The sequence below is a fragment of the Zalophus californianus genome, chromosome X (assembly GCF_009762305.2).
Source record: "Zalophus californianus isolate mZalCal1 chromosome X, mZalCal1.pri.v2, whole genome shotgun sequence".
Classification (NCBI taxonomy): Eukaryota; Metazoa; Chordata; class Mammalia; order Carnivora; family Otariidae; genus Zalophus; species Zalophus californianus.
In genome coordinates this window covers 100,429,919-100,446,601 of record NC_045612.1, presented here as the reverse complement: position 1 = coordinate 100,446,601, position 16,683 = coordinate 100,429,919, and the positions used below count along the sequence as shown (strand labels likewise).

Genomic DNA, 16,683 nt, shown 5'->3' with positions numbered 1-16,683 from the left:
GAGATAAATCCCACAAAATTTGGAGGGTAGGGTGTCACCATGAGCCTCTAACAATTACAGGTCAACTTTTCCTACCCCTGTACTTGTTCATGTGATAGTTTCCACTCATGAGTCTCTACTCGGGTGATCTTTGACTCCCAGTATATGTCTATGTTTCTCTGATCTTGAGAATTATAGTCTTCCTTGTGTCCTGATCTCTTTTATGGATCCTAGGAGAACTGTTCATTTTTTTCTCACTGGATGTTAGGACAGAATGGTGACTTCCAAGCTCCTTACACACAGAACCCGATATTTAATATTCTTACATTTTTCCACCCCAGAAATTCTAAATTTTATCCATTTTCATGTGATTTCTATCTCTTCTTTAATATTCTCTTTTGGTGAGACACATGCTCATATTTTCCTTTAGTTCTTTAAACATTTTTTTCCAGTTCTTTAAACATAGTTGAACTAGCAGATTTAAATTTTTTCCATTAAGTCCAACACATGGGCTTTAGAGAAAATTGTTGGCTTTTATTTATTCTTCCTAGAGCATGGGCCATTATTTTTTCACATCTAGTTTCTGTTTTATGGAATGCTTCGCGAATCTGCAGGTTATCCTTGCGCAGAGGCCATGCTAATCTTCTCTTTATCATTCCAGTTTTAGTATATGTGCTGCCAAAGCAAGTATTAGTATTTTTCTTCTTAAACTGGGCATTTAAACTAATATAATGTGGCAATTCTGGGATTAGACTGTACTCCCTCCCCAAAGTTTGTTTTTTTGCCTATTTGTTATTATTTTGTGTGTTTAGTGACTTTTCTGAACTAATTCAAGACAGGTGATAGTCTTTGTCACATGTGGCCACTGAAGTCTCTCTTCAGCATCTTACAGGCCAACTAATGATAGACAGAAATTTGCTTAAATTCCTGGAACCAATAAATCTGCAATCTTTCCTAAGGGGCTGTGTGCAGGTTGGTGATACCAAAGTTCAGCAAGGTACTGTATAACTCTTATCTTCACTTCCTGTATTGGCAAAACCTTAAACTCAGCCTGAGGTTAGAGACTAGAATATTCTTAGGGCCTTCCTACACTGTGTACAATTCTGGGTATGTACAAAGCTCTATGCATGTGCATTGCCTTTTGGACTCTGAGAAAGATACTGTAGCTTTTCAAAGCATTGTATATACATCTTGTTACTTGGATTTTACTTTCAAGCTTTTGGATCAGCCTATTGTTTTCTTCAACTTTTAGCTTCTACTATAGGCAACTGCAATGTTAAATATTTGCCTTTTATTGTTTTCAAGACTCATCCCCATAAAAGGCTGTTAATACTATGTGAACTCTCAATCAGGTCAAATAAAGACAGTATTAAGAGTAAGGTCCTCCATGGACCAACCAGACAGGGAAAATAATGACAACTTTCTGGGAATGGGGCTTTGAAGGAGCTCCAAGCTTACTCCTGTCCCCAGGTTGCTGGTTTTAAGAGTTACCTCAGGAAAAAGGAGTGGAGGGTCATTATACTTAACAAGATTCAGTCACTTTTTTTTTTTTTTTTAAGATTTAATTATTTGAGAGAGCGCACACACATGAGTGGGCAGAGTGAGAGGGAGAGAGAGAATCTCAAGCAGACTCCATGCTGAGCATGGAACCTGACATGGAACTCGATCTTGTGACCCTGAGATCACGACCTGAGCCAAAACCAAAAGTCTAGTCATTGTTTTTCAATAAACACTACCTGGATTGCTGAAGACCTTTACTTAATTTCCAGAGTTTGGAAAAAAAAATTGATGCTGAGAATGTTTTCCATGTTCTCATTGCTTTTATGGAGAAGAGGATTTATGGAAGGGCCTAATCTGCAATTTTCACTCAAGTCACTACCTAATCTTACTATACTGATGTTTTTAAGTCCAGAAATCTTGCTAAGGCTTTTAAACTCAGGTTGTTTTTTGAAGATTATCTTGTTTTTACAGGAATACAATGCTACAATCCACAAATAAAGATGATTGCTATTCTCTTTCCAATTCTATAATTTCACTTTTTTTCAGCCTATTGCACTGATTAGTACTTCTAGTAACATGATGAAGAGGGGTAGTGATAATAGTCATCTTCCTTGTACTCCCCATCTCAGTAAAAATGCTATCAGTTTTGCCATAATCATTCAGATAAAAATAATCTCATCCCAGTTTAATAAAAAATTTTACCCTGAATTTTATTAAATTGTTACTATTATCTTTTGAGATAATCATATGGTTTCCTTAAATTATTAATGTGCATTACTAAGTATTTAAAGCATACCAAAAACCACGGATGTATGGTTTTAAGATAGCCAACTATAGCAAATGACAAAGTCAGCAGGCAGGGATAACAATGCTTTACCATTTTCAAAGAACGAATATCTGGATACATTCAATTCCTACAACCTGCTTGGCTAACACTGAAACGATGATCCAATTTAATGAAGTTCTCTCCTGTCAACCCTATTAAATGAATGGGGCCGAATAATTACTAAGTGACTTTTTTTATTATTATGTTATGTTAATCTCATTACATCATTAGTTTTTGATGTAGTGTTCCATGATTCATTGTTTGCGTATAACACTCAGTGCTCCATGCAGAACGTGCCCTCTTTAATACCCATCACCAGGCTAACCCATCCTTCCACCCGCCTCCCCTCTAGAACCCTCAGCTGTCAAGTTCTAGCTTGGTCCTATGTTTTAAAACCTTTGTGAATAAAAATAACATTAAAATACTCAAATAAGCTCCAGTAACTTGTATATCCCAGGGTTAAAGAGCATATACACTGTTGACAGAATGCCTGGGTGTGAATTCCAGATCTTTCAGTTAATGGCTGTGACTCTGGGCATAGCTGCTCTGTGTACCTTGGTTTTCTTCTCTATTAAAATACCAACAGTTTCCTCCCAGACCTTTTTTTTTTCTTGATTTTATTTATTTATGGGGAGAGAGCATGTGCGCAAGCAGGGGGAGGACCAGAGGAAAAGAAACAAACAGGCTCCCGCTGAGTGCGGAGCCCAATGTGGGGCTTGATCCCATGACCATGAGATCACGACCTGAGCCAAAGTCAGATGCTTAACCAGACACTTAACCAACTGAGCCACCCAGGCAGCCCCTCACAGAAATCTTGAAGGATTATGTATGTTAAGTGTATCGAGTGCTTGGAAAAGAACCTATTAATAGAAAATATTACAAGAGTGTCAGTTAATATTATGTACTTCCTATCTACTTTAAGAGTGCTGCCTAATATGTGGATGGGTTCTATCATTGATATTACTACCCATTTCTATAGCCAATATAAACCTGCAGTCTTATCTAATTAAGAGGTTAGGGTTGCTGGAGTGGTGGGGGGTGGGAGGGATGGGGTAGCTGGGTGATAGACATTGGGGAGGGTATGTGCTACGGTGAGCGCTGTGAATTGTGCAAGACTGTTGAATCACAGATCTGTACCTCTGAAACAAATAATGCAATATATGTTAAGAAAAAAAAAAGAAGATAGCAGGAGGGGAAGAATGAAGGGGGGTAAATCGGAGGGGAGATGTCCCATGAGAGACGATGGACTCAAAAACAAACAGAGGTCTAGGGGGGAGGGGGGTGGGGGGATGGGTTAGCCTGGTGATGGGTATTGAGGGCACGTTCTGTGTAGAGCCCTGGGTGTTATGCACAAACAATGAATCGTGGAACACTACATCAAAAACTAATGATGTAATATATGGTGATTAACATAATAAAAAATTTAAAGAAAAAAAGAGGTAAGATAGTGCTATTTAGATTGCTAGTATATAATGTGTATCCTAAAAAAAATCAGAATTATAATTGGGAATTAGTTTTTTAAATCTTATCTCTGCATCCACCTTTTACTACCAGATCTATAACTCATGCATTAATGAAAACTTTAGTTCATCATACATATTACAGGATTTTCAGTCTTGTTAAAACCTTGTATAGAACAGCTTTAGGAATAGTAATGTTTGATGTTTTTCCTTTAAAATGGTAATTTTCTGTGTCTTATAAAGAAGTCCCAGGTTATGAAGTAAGCTCTTCCCAAAATACTACTATAAATTATTCCCAAGTTAAGAGTCATCCCTTCATAATCATCAACAAATTTAAAGCCAGTCATATAAAAAGCAGAATACAGAGGTAAATGGCCCATTGTATTAATGATGCAGAAATCATACATGGTGGGGCGCCTGGGTGGCTCCGTCATTAAGGGTCTGCCTTCGGCTCAGGTCATGATCCCAGGGTCCTGGGATCGGGTTCCCTGCTTGGCGGGAAGACTGCTTGTCCCTCTCCCACTCCCCCTGCTTGTGTTCCCTCTCTTGCTGTGTCTCTGTCAGATAAATAAAATTAAAAAAAAAAAAAAAACATACAGGGTGTTTTGAGTCACACAAGACATCAAAGAACATAAACAGCAATAAAGATGACGACGGCTTTCTAGAAGTGGGAGAACATCTTGGGGGAAAAGCTCCCTGTGACTTTTGAGACCCTACTTTAACTAATAGCAGCTTGTGAGAGAATATACCTGACAAGGTTTCATTCAAGTTTCATGAAAAATAATAGAATTGGTCAAAGCAAGGGGGCACCATGGTAGCACTTGAAACAGTGTTGGTAAATATGGAGCTTTCTTTCCTTCATTTATTCTTTCATTCAAGAAATACTGTTAAGCTCCTGCTGTCCAGCTGGTGTTAAGAGATCTAAGAGAAAAGGACTGATGTGCTATCTTTCCTCATGGAGAAGAGGTAGGCAGTAAAAAAGCAAGCAAACAGACAAAATAATTTTAATATATTTAGTAATTTTAGTAAAAGGTATGAATAAAATAATCAAAAATATATAACAAAAAAAGGCTAGAGGCAGGCATACTTTAAGTAAGGTTCTACTGGAAGCCCTAAGGAAATGACAAAGCATTTGGACTCAAACTTGAAAAAGTCTGCCATAGGAACAACTAGTGCATATTTGCTGGCACTCATGTCCTACATGCTCAGAGCTTCGGCATTGGTGAATCATGACATTTTCTGGAAACACTAGATAAAAACTCATTATCTTTCACAACTCACTGTTTCCAAATCCATACCACATTCCTGTTAGCCATGTAAGGTGAAAATTACTTGCATTCTGGGTCTCAATCTCTTAACAGCAATCATTTTTTTTCACCACAATTCTTAATTCTATCTGCTCTTCATTTTCTTGCCAGAAAATTCCTCTCCAGGCTTATTTTCTCTTCTGATGTTTTTGATCAAAGCCTTGTCTTTGCACTTAGGGACTCCCACTGTTCATCTGTGTACTGATAAGAAGTTTATCCACTGAAAACAGATTCTTAGAATTATCTTAACTTTCACACAGTAATGCTAAGTTTCCTATCAGTCTATCTGGTTTCTTTATTCACTGATATCCTAGACTTGAACTTGACAAGGAATACAACCTCAAACTTGTTGCTCAGCCCAGTTCATAGTTGTATCTCGGTATTGTATATTCATCCCTCTATCTGTGAAATATTTATACAAGCTTAGAATCAAACTTTCACAATGGGGACAGAACACTTGACTCTGCAGGCTATACCGCCCCTCCATCCCTGGTGGTAGCTCCCAAGCCTCTCCAGAAGACCTTAATTTTTGTGAACACAGTGGCAAGCCACAGCTCCTTGTACAAATACCCTTTAGTCAAGAAAAGACCATAATACAACTTTAGCCTTCATAAGGGGACCATGTCTTTTTTTTTTTTTTTAAAGATTTTATTTATTCGACAGAGAAAGACACAGCGGAAGAGGGAACACAAGCAGGGGGAGTGGGAGAGGGAGAAGCAGGCTTCCCACGGAGCAGGGAGCCCGATGCAGGGCTCAATCCCCGCAGACCCGAGCCGAAGGCAGACACTTAACGACTGAGCCACCCAGACACCCCAAGGGGGACCGTATTTTAAAAAATTTTTTTAACATATATTGCATTATTTGAGAGGTACAGATCTGTGATTCAACAGTCATGCACAATTCACAGCACTCACCATAGTACATACCCTACCCAATGTCCATCACCCAGCCACCCCATCTCTCCCACCCCACCCCCATTCCAGCAACCCTCATTTTGTTTCCTGAGATTAAGAATTCCTCATATCAGTGAGGTCATGATACATGTCTTTCTCTGATTGACTTATTTCAGTCAGCATAACACCCTCCAGTTCCATCCACGTCATTGCAAATGGCAAGATCTCATTCCTTTTGATGGCTGCATAATATTCCTGTGTGTGTGTGTGTGTGTGTGTGTGTGTGTGTGTGTGTGTGTGTGTGTGTGTGTGTACATCTTCTTTATCCATTCATCTGTCGATGGACATCTTGGCTCTTTCCACAGTTTGACTACTGTGGACATTGCTGCTATAAACATTGGGGTGCACGTACCCCTTCGGATCCCTACATTTGTATCTTTGGGGTAAATACCCAGTAGTGCAATTGCTGGATCATATCATAGCTCTATTTTCAACTTTTTGAGGAACCTCCATACTGTTTTCCAGAGTGGTTGCACCAAGAAGAAGATAGCAGGAGGGGAAGAATGAAGCGGAGGAAATCGGAGGGGGAGACAAACCATGAGAGATGATAGACTCTGAAAAACAAACTGAGGGTTCTAGAGGGGAGGGGGTGGGGGGATGGGTTAGCCTGGTGATGGGTATTAAAGAGGGCACATTCTGCGTGGAGCACCTGGGTGTTATGCACAAACAATGAATCATGGAACACTACATCAAAGACTAATGATGTAATGTATGGTGATTAACATAACAATAAAAAGAAAAAAAATAAAAAAATATCTGCTAAAAAAATTTTTCACTCTTCTACGTAATTGGACTTAACAAGCAGTGCTCAGGTGCTATGTCCTCCCATTGGTTTTGTAAAAATACAAGATATCTCCAAAGGAAATACCCTGTTGGGCGTGCCAGACAGATACTGTTGAGGTCTTGTTTGTCTACATGACTCCTACTTGAAGTCTCAGGTATAAGGTCTAGAAGAAATGTTTTCTGTGCCCTTTAGGTCTAGAATGTTCAGACATCTTTAATAATTAAGACATATCTAACTGCAGATTCCTTTGCTTGGCTTGGGATAAATTTGACATATGCATTTAATAGGCCTGCATGTGTGAATTATATTTTCTCTTCCTGCTTTTATTTGGTTAACGACTTACATCTTTGCAAAAAAAATAATTTATTCAACACTTACTACGTACCAAAGACTATGGTGTTTACAAATGTAAAACCATGTTTTACAGGGCTTGATGTGGCTTGCAGAGGCAGCTTGGGAACCTGGGAAAGAGGGGGACTGGCCAAAGGAAATGCAACAGCTCTCCTGGGGCTATGATGTGACTTTCTCAATCTCACAGTTATTTGAGTTACTCCGGTGTCCAGCCGACTCTTCACTTGACCCTTGCACCCCTACAAGTTACTTCCATGTTGGTTCCTCCTAAAACAAATATTAAACTGAATTCTGACTTACAAAGCATCTATGATTATTAGGCTAATCAAATTCATTTTTATTGAGCAAACCAATGGGTCTGCCATCTTACCAGCTCTGTCAAAAACCAAATTATTTCAGGCGCCTGGGTGGCTCAGTCGTTAAGTGTCTGCCTTTGGATCAGGTCATGATCCCAGGGTCCTGGGATCGAGCCCCACATCAGGCTCCCTGCTCAGCGCGAAGCCACCTTCTCCCTCTCCCACTCCCCCTGCTTGTGTTCCCTCTCTTGCTGTCCCTGTCAAATAAATAAATAAAATCTTAAAAAAAGAAATTATTTCATAAAACATGCCCGACAATCTCTCCACCAAGGACATATCTCATGGGATCAACAAAATGTACTAAATACGAAGCTTAAAAATAGGGATGATCACAGATAATTTCCACTGGATTTTCTCAAAGATTTGCCTCCTGTCAGATGTAGTGTCCATTTTTTTTTTCTTTTTCAGGAATTCTGTCAGTAAAGGTTTTTGTTTTGTTCTGGGCACTTTTCTACAGATGGGTTCACTTTTATTGGTATTGTACCAAAGTTCTCTGTCACTAATTTCCCTGCTTTTCAGGTTGTCCATCTTCACAAAGGCTTTCCGCTGCACTCAACTGATATTTCATTATAAAAGAACTAGTGACATGACAACATAATTTGCGTCACCTACTTGTTAAGAACTTCTGTGCTTGTAGGTGTATATAATAAATCTGTCCACAGATATATTTTAAACAGCCAAACCATATTTTTGTCTCATAAAAAGATATCCTATCTTTAGTGTCTAAAGCAAAAATTGCCCCTGAAATAGAGCATAGAAACATTAGAGTCTCTAACCCAGCTGTGACATATTCTTCTAGGATATCATCAAAAGAGCCATTAACTCCCTGGGTATCCATATCCATCATGGGCCTGACAGTATACGGCTGGCACAGCACACAATGGGATAAGCGAAGTAAGATGGGAAGGGTTAAATTAACCAATAAGGACGTGAAGCACACAGGGTCTAATAATACCAGGAAGTCCTCATCCTGCTCCCAGGCCTGAAGGGATAACGGGAAGGAACGTTAATACCAGACCCAGTGAGAGCTGAGCTTTGGAAGAGGGACCATGTAACGGCAGTTGTGGCCACAGAGAAAAAATCAGTCACTATTACCCTGAAACAGAACAGAATGAGCCAGAGCAATAAATACCTCTTTCTCCTCTAATCCTCTCCTCTCTTGCCAGTGATTTCCAACAAGTCGACACATTCCAGAAACTGGAGTACAGAGACACATGTTGACAGAGTCCACAGAGATGAGGCTCTCCAGTATTAAGCACGCAGGGTGGAGAAAGGCAGAGTATAAAATTGGAAGAGGAAGCAAAAAAAAAAAAAAAAAAAAAAAAAACTGGCCTAATAAATTAATGCCATTATCTGAAAAGTTATAAATAATTATTCCCTGAGTTTCCTGGCTTATAAGGGAGATTTAAAACTAAAATGTTATGTTTGGGAAAATAATTTATAAATTCTAAAGCATTTCACGATAATGAGGTGTCAAAAAAATCTGCCTGTTTAGGAATTCAGAAATGACTAGCCAAATATAATTAGTTTCACTATTTTAAGTCTATTTTTTTTTATAATGAAGAGCTTAAGAAACATTAAGACACTTTTAAAACTGTAGCTCTAAAACATTCCCCTATTTGAACTCTAATTTTCACTTGTGTTAATGAAGCAATGATGCACACCTTGCTGTCTAACTTGCTTCTGTAATTTGAATTCTTGAGCATTTTCCATCTATTATTCAATTTTTTTCTGTAAAGGTGGCACCTATTAACATTCTTTATAACTAAAAATTGGTATCTGATTGCTTCATTAGAGATTGATTTTCTTACTGATTATATGTACATATATCCACATCATGTACTTTGCATTTAAAAATAGTTTTTCAAAATTTTGTCACTTTTTGACTTTTAAAATCATTTTCCTGGAATAAATTCCATTTTGTTGGCCTCAATTTTTTTTAAAGATTTTATTTATCTATTTCACAGAGAGAGAGAGAGAGTACAGGAGGGGAGGGGAGGAACAGGCTGGGAGGGAGGGGGACAAGCAGACTCCCCGATGAGTGCCAAGCCCCATAGGGATGGACCCCAGGACTCTGAGATCATGACTTGAACCAAAATCAAGGGTCAGATGCTCAACAGCTCAAGTGACTGAGCCACCCAGGGGCCCCATACCTCAAATCTTATCTACACTTTCCTCCCTGTTTTAGGTAGTAGAAATTCTCTTTTTATCTCTATTAATCTGTTTGAAAATGATTTTGGTATAAAAAAAGGTCTAATAGTAAAGGTTTAATATTTTACCAATTAGCTAAACAAATTTCTCAGTATCACTGCTGCATAACACTTTACCTTCTGATTGGTGTGGAATATTTTATTATAAAGGCACTGATTAGTGTATTTTTTTTTTTTTTTTACAAATAAAGGACACTCATTTTGACTTACGTTGTAATCAACTTCATTGCATTGTGATTTTTCTAGTTTCTATAGTTGTTGAGTCACTAAGTATCTGACAAAGCTTACAGCCTTTACACACAGATAACTGATTAATTTTATGATTATTTACCAATTAAACTTCAGAGACTGTTTCATTTTTTTCTGGTGTTACTGTTACGGAGAAGTCTAAGACCTGTTGATTTTTGTCCTCAAGTACACATTTATTGTTGATTTATTTGTTCTAGTTAGATGTTGGGAGAAATTAAAATTTTTAAATACCACAGTAATTCCTCAAAACATTATGGAACAGTTTTTTGTTTTCTTTTGCCAGCTCAATTTAGTTTCTATCTCTTCAGCTGGTTGTGGTTTTGTCTTAGGCAAACACAACTGTACGAGGAAACATTCCGAGTTTTTTTTTTTTCCTCCCCCACATTACTTTCAGGTTTATATTCCTTTTTTTGTCTGCATCGCTAAAGGATTAGTTTCTCAATTCTCTTCTCTACAGATTCAATTTTCTCTGGTGTTATTTTCATTATAAGCACTCATAATTCTTAATTTCACTATTATGTTGTTAGCTTCCTTCCAGTCTTTACTTAATTTTATGGATGTTTCTTTTACTCTCCACTTATATTTTGCATGATTATGTTTTCAATATAGGGCATCTATATAACATTTTAAAATTTATTCATGGAGGGCGCCTGGGTGGCTCAGTTGGTTAAGCAACTGCCTTCGGCTCAGGTCATGATCCTGGAGTCCCTGGATCGAGTCCTGCATCGGGCTCCCTGCTCAGCAGGGAGTCTGCTTCGCCCTCTGACCCTTCCCCCTCTCATGTGCTCTCCCTCTTTCTCTCTCTCTCAAAATAAATAAATAAAAAATCTTTAAAAAAATAAAATTTAGTCATGGAACCCAGATTTATGTATCATTTGAAAAGATTGATCTTTTTAAAATTTTATTTTTAAATATTTAAAACGTATTAGTTTCTTAAACCTTTGAGAGTTTTTCATGGACACCAGACTGCTTTTTTTTCTTTTCTCTATCCATCCTTCTCTATGGAACAGCGGAAGACATCCAGAAATACTGTTCAGCAATCTTAGGAATGCCCTCAGTCCCACTCACTGTCCAATAGAAGTTGATACTACCCTGTCTGTAACTGAAAGCTGAAATGCAGGTGGATGTACACAACTTCTAGATCAATGAGCGTCTCAATCAGAGGTTTACTACCATGATTTTGCAGAGCTGAGGCAGACTTATCGTGAAAGGTCTAACACTAGGAAAAGTGGTTTTTTTTTTTTTTTTTTTTCACACTGTGCATTGTTAAACTGTAGGAGTTCTTGAAGATGCTCTGGGCCGCCACCCCAAGGAACAAGCAGAGGCCTTGATGAGTATGGTTCTGGTAATCCTGCCTCCACTTAAACTATAGACATAGAGCATCTCTGGTTGAAGCATGTGATTAGTGAAAACATTCTGCTACTCAACGGTAGTATCTAATGGAGCAGCGCCACCCCAAATCTCAGTCACCTAGTTAGCTTTGTAAAATTCAGGTTCTCATGTGTACATCGGCCTGAGGTTAGAATTCCACATTTCTAACAAGTTCCTGGGTGACGATGATGCCACATTTCTGTAGCTTGCACTTTAAGTCACTGAGCGGGGTAAGAGTATTTGAGTAATTTCAGCTCTGCTTCCCCACTGGTTGTTACATATCAAATACTATGCATGCCAGGATGTGCTCTTCCCAGACATCTTTGTGCCTCCATTAACAGTATTTTCTGTGAGGAACCACGTGTTCTTGGAATGCAATGTAACAAACCTGGCTTTCAGAATCCTATGGTATTCTTTACTGGTACTGTATGTTTCTAATTTGTCTTTTTGCCATGATTTGTCACAATAGTAGCTGTCCATCACCCCTTAAACAAACCTCCCAACTTGAGGAACTTCATACATGAACCCCATCCTCTCAAGGTTGAAGCACATTACTTTGCAGCCTCCTCTGAAGCTAGAGCATCAGTGGCCATGTGTTAGAACCTCATTCAGATACACTGCAGCATGAGTCTTACTCTTACCAGTAACGTGAGGGCATGGAAGTCACTTCCTGGTAAGGAACTGCTTCAGAAACACACACAGTAGATATCCAAGTTCCAGTCGACATGTATACGTTTAAAAGTGTGAAAAAAACATCTGGGCTCTATTCTGAGGGTAGAAAGTTCTCCAATGAAACAAACAGAATCATAATTCGGATACCGTCCCATATGTATGGTGGAAACTAACAGGCCTGACCAATACAGTCTTCCCTCAGAGAAAGATTTCATTTTTAAAACAAAACCCGTTTTTCTCTATTGAACAGTAACTATCTACTATAATCTAAAAAATACATTTTTGTATTAGAAGACATACTGGTTTCATGAACAAGGGAAGGACACCATGAGCAGATAAAGAAGTTTGTTCCAAAGCTTAGTTATCAACAGTCTGTGAAAGATGATTAAAAATAAAAACATGAGAAGAAACTGCTTATGGTATTAACAAAAGAAGGAAAATAATTAGATATATTTCCATGTATAAAATTCATATGAAATCAGTTTAGTCTGCCTGCCACTCTATAATGCATTTTTTTTTCTGAAAAGAGGCATTCTGCATTGTTAAGGGCAGCAAGTCCAGGAAACATTGTAATGTTCCTTGTTTTGCAGTAATATTGATAGGTTCTTCAATGCCAGTTCTAGTCTGCTTCTCTTAAAATGGCAAAAAATAGATCGTTGAAAAATCAGCAGACTCCAACTCTGTCTGTAACAATGTTCCTATAACAACTACATTTGTAATGATTTTATATATAAAATGCACACCTTAGAATTTAGCTAACCAAATAATAAGCACTTCCTTTTGTGCTTTGAAAAAATAACCAAGTTGCTTTAGGTTGAAAAAAATGCAAAAAAAAATGTATTAAATTTTTCAAAAAATTTTCCTCAACATCTCTCTCCTACATATTTGCTAGCATTTTTTTCCCTCCCACAAAAGCAGGGAGGGCATTTTCCATGCCTTGAGATTTTCCTGAAATTCTGTTATTTCTAGCCAGAAATCAAAGGAATGGAAAGTATAGAAGTATTTCTGAGGTAATAAACAATGATCTCTTACAATGAAAATAAAGGACAGAAAATAATTATCTTCACACTTCACTCAGCTCAGGTTCACCTTCAGTTTTCCTTAAGTCATGTGTGAGAGACAAGGTAGAAAGAAATTATAAAGGTGCATCTAGTCTTGCTTTTAAAAAAATTAAGGCACAAAAATTTTATTTGAGTTTCAGAGGTAGAATTTAGCGATTTATCAGTTGCATATGACATCCAGTGCTCATCACATCACGTGCCCTCCTTAATGTCCATCACCCAAGGACCCCATCCCCCCACCCCCACCCCTCCAGCAACCCTCACTTTGTCTCTTATAGTTAAAAGTTGCTTATGGCTTGTCTCCCTCTCTGTTTTCCTCCTATTTTATTTCTCCTTCCCTTCTCCTATGTTCACCTGTTTTGTTTCTTAAATTCCACACATGAGGGAAAGCATATGGTCTTTGTCTTTCTCTGACTGACTTATTTTGCTTAGCATAATACCCTCTAGTTCTATCCACATCATTGCAAATGGCAATAGGTCATTCTTTTTGATGACTGAGTAATATTCCTGTGTGTGTGTGTGTACACATACCACATCTTCTTTATCCATTCATCTTGTCAAGGACATCTGGCCTCTTTCCATATTTTGGCCATTACAGCTAGTCTTCCTTTTAAAGGCAGTTATCAGTAACATCTTCTCCAAATTCTTATAGCTCTTTTGAACATGTAAGATATTTAGAGCAAAATTCTTATTAAAGATGTCACCTCTATCTATGAAAGAATCATGTTCTATTTAAAACTAACACAATTTAACATTTCTCAAATGGGAAGAAATAAACTACAGGAAAAAAACCATTTAACCATCTATGTATATCTGGTATGGCTATTTTTCTCAAAGTGAACGGGAATTTTAAAATTGGGCAAAAGATCACTTTACATGTTTTTTTTTCTGTATCTTTTGAAGTACACCATCTATCATCTAATAATTTCAGAAGTGTTTTGTTGTTTTTCTATAGATCAAGAAACATTAAAAATATAAAGTTTCATGAGCAATAAAGATACACATCATGCTTCCTATGCCGCTATTTGGCAGTTTTTTGTTTTTGTTTTTTGAGAAACATTTAGGAGATCTCCACAGTGTTACTGTGTGAAATTTATGGTAACACTGCTTCCTCTGGGGATTCCACCCATAGATAACTCCACTTAAGAAAGGCTTATACCTACTGGACTGTGTTACATCACACATTCCTCTTCAGGTCTTAGTATATATTCTTTGCAAAACACATACAGGAAATTCCACCTTCAGATTCAAGACAAAAGTCTCTGACTAGAAATAGTCTCAGCCAATGTAAGAAAGAAACTGTATGTTGAGGAGGGGAAGAGGAATTTGTCTCCTTGAAGGTCACATTTCAGTCTTCAGATATCTAGAAACAGGGCAGAAAATCACACACAAGAAAGGAAATGTTCACAGGGAGAGCTCAGAGTGAAATATTACTTAGTTTTGCAGACATTTTAATAGGTGTTTTCATCTTAACTCCTTCAACTAAAGGCACTCAGACTTAAAAGAATGTGAACATGGCCCCCACTTCTCTGATATTTGATTTCTACTAGGATGTTGAGTACCAAAAGGAGGCCCCATAAATGCCCACAACATGTGCAGGAAAAGCTTTATAGTTCCATGAAACTGTAAAATAGAGGTTTCCGGCTCACAGAAGGACAAAGAGATACAAGTCTAAAATGTACACATACTTTTCTCCCCCCAAGAAAATCTCTGTGTCAAAACTCATAAAGATTAATTACCCACTGACTGTAAGTACTCTTAATTTCTTACTAATGCTACTAACAGGTAATAAACTATGAAATGGGACATCTAAGTGTTATTTTTCTAAGAATATTTTATTTACTAAAGAAGGTCTACTGGCAGTTAGGTTGTTTACTTTTTAAAGATACCTAAGTAAAATATGTCAAGCCAAATAATCAAGATTTTGTGTTTAAATGGATTAGTATTCTAAAGATGGATATATTTTCTATATTATTCATCCAACTTCTGATTATGTAATTACAAAGAAACCCAAATGTCATTTTCTCTGGAAGTCTTCATTTCCAATTAAGCATGATTTCTTTCTTCCTCCAATTTTACTTTGTAACTTTAATGATACATCATATTCTCTCCTGCAATATTTATATTATTCCCCCGCTCAACAATCAGCTTCCTGAAGGCATGTCATGGATCTGATTCTTTATTCCATTTCTACATCACCTGGTTGTAGTAGATTCCACGAGAAGCCAAGATTCCCCTTCCCTGCACCCACACCATTTGCTATGTAACTCTGCATTTCCCTGCAGTCATGAACAGGATAACATGCCCTGTCAACTGACCTGCCACACAACTATGAGACTTGCTTTGACAAACTGGATGGTATCAAACATGGTATAAGTAGAGGCTTAAAACAAACTTGCACATGGGACTTGAGCTCTCTTGTGTCTCTACCATTGACTTGAAACATGGCCAGGCTTAGTTGCTGGAAGATGAGAGAACTAGATATCCAAATCATCAAGCCTGCCTAGTTAAAACGATAGCCAAGTGACCTTCAGATTTGTGAAGAAGCCTACTTAGAAGACACAGAGGTGCCCAAATGATTCCAACTTAGAAGAGCTAAACCCTGCAGGGATAAGAGAAATATGTGTTGCCTTGAAGCCAAGTGTTAGGATGGTTTGTTCAAAAGCCATAGAGAACAGGCATTTTAGTTTATGTTGTAAACAGTCCGTGCTAAAAGAAAAAAAAAGAATTACAAATTCTTCATTTGGAAATTCGTCATAGAAAACAACATGGATGCACTAAAGTGAGCCACCAAACCTAACCAAAAAATGTGCATGAGATTGTGATTTGAATCAGTTGCCAGTAATGTATAATACAGTATGGCTCAGGCGCATTCAACTACAGGGATATCCAAATGCCCTACTCCGACCAGGGTACTCAACACCTTGGATATATTTACTGATTTCTGGAGGGAGGAGTGTAAATGACCTAATAAGAGTCAGGGTTTGTTTGTTTGTTTTGAGAGTTACTTTTTTTCTTTCAAAGTTCAAGAAAATGGAAATTATACAGATGCTCAAAGTAATTTTTATCACTTCAAAGAAGATACACCAGTAAATCAGAGATAACAAATATGCCCTCAGAGAGCTGTTTAGTCACTGAATAGTATTAGTAGAAATATGGCTGTAGTACAAGAGGGAATATGATATATTAGAGAGTTATAGAATATAATGGGAGGCAAGAGGAGAAACAGCAATGTACAGAGATAATCAGTGTAAGTAAAGATGAGAGCCACACATAAAGACTTGTCCTATCATTTGAAGCACTGTGTCCAGCCTACCTGAATTCTGTTTTCAGTTTTGTGAACTAATAAATCCCCTTATTTTTATGAGCAAGTTAAGTGAAGAGTATTACTGAGCAAATGGGCGATTTTCACTAAAATGAACTGTAATCCTATTCTGTATTATTTACACCATAACAAGGTGACAGTGTATCATGTGCCAGGCTATAGTTCAAAGGACTAAGTCCCTTGCTAAAGTTTCAGTTTTAACCCTTTACATCTGTGATTAGAAGAGGTAAGTACAGAAAAGATAAATTTTGCAACAAGAACGGAGTTTGGGAAAGATAA

The 16,683-nt window shown here is 37.7% G+C and overlaps 1 non-coding gene across 1 annotated transcript; it reads right to left on the bottom strand.

Annotated features, from left to right (window-relative positions):
• Positions 1–563: 563 nt before the first annotated feature.
• On the bottom strand, positions 564–666 carry LOC113931623. Its single transcript, XR_003522786.1, has one exon. It is a non-coding gene; the product is annotated as a U6 spliceosomal RNA (small nuclear RNA).
• Positions 667–16,683: the final 16,017 nt, after the last annotated feature.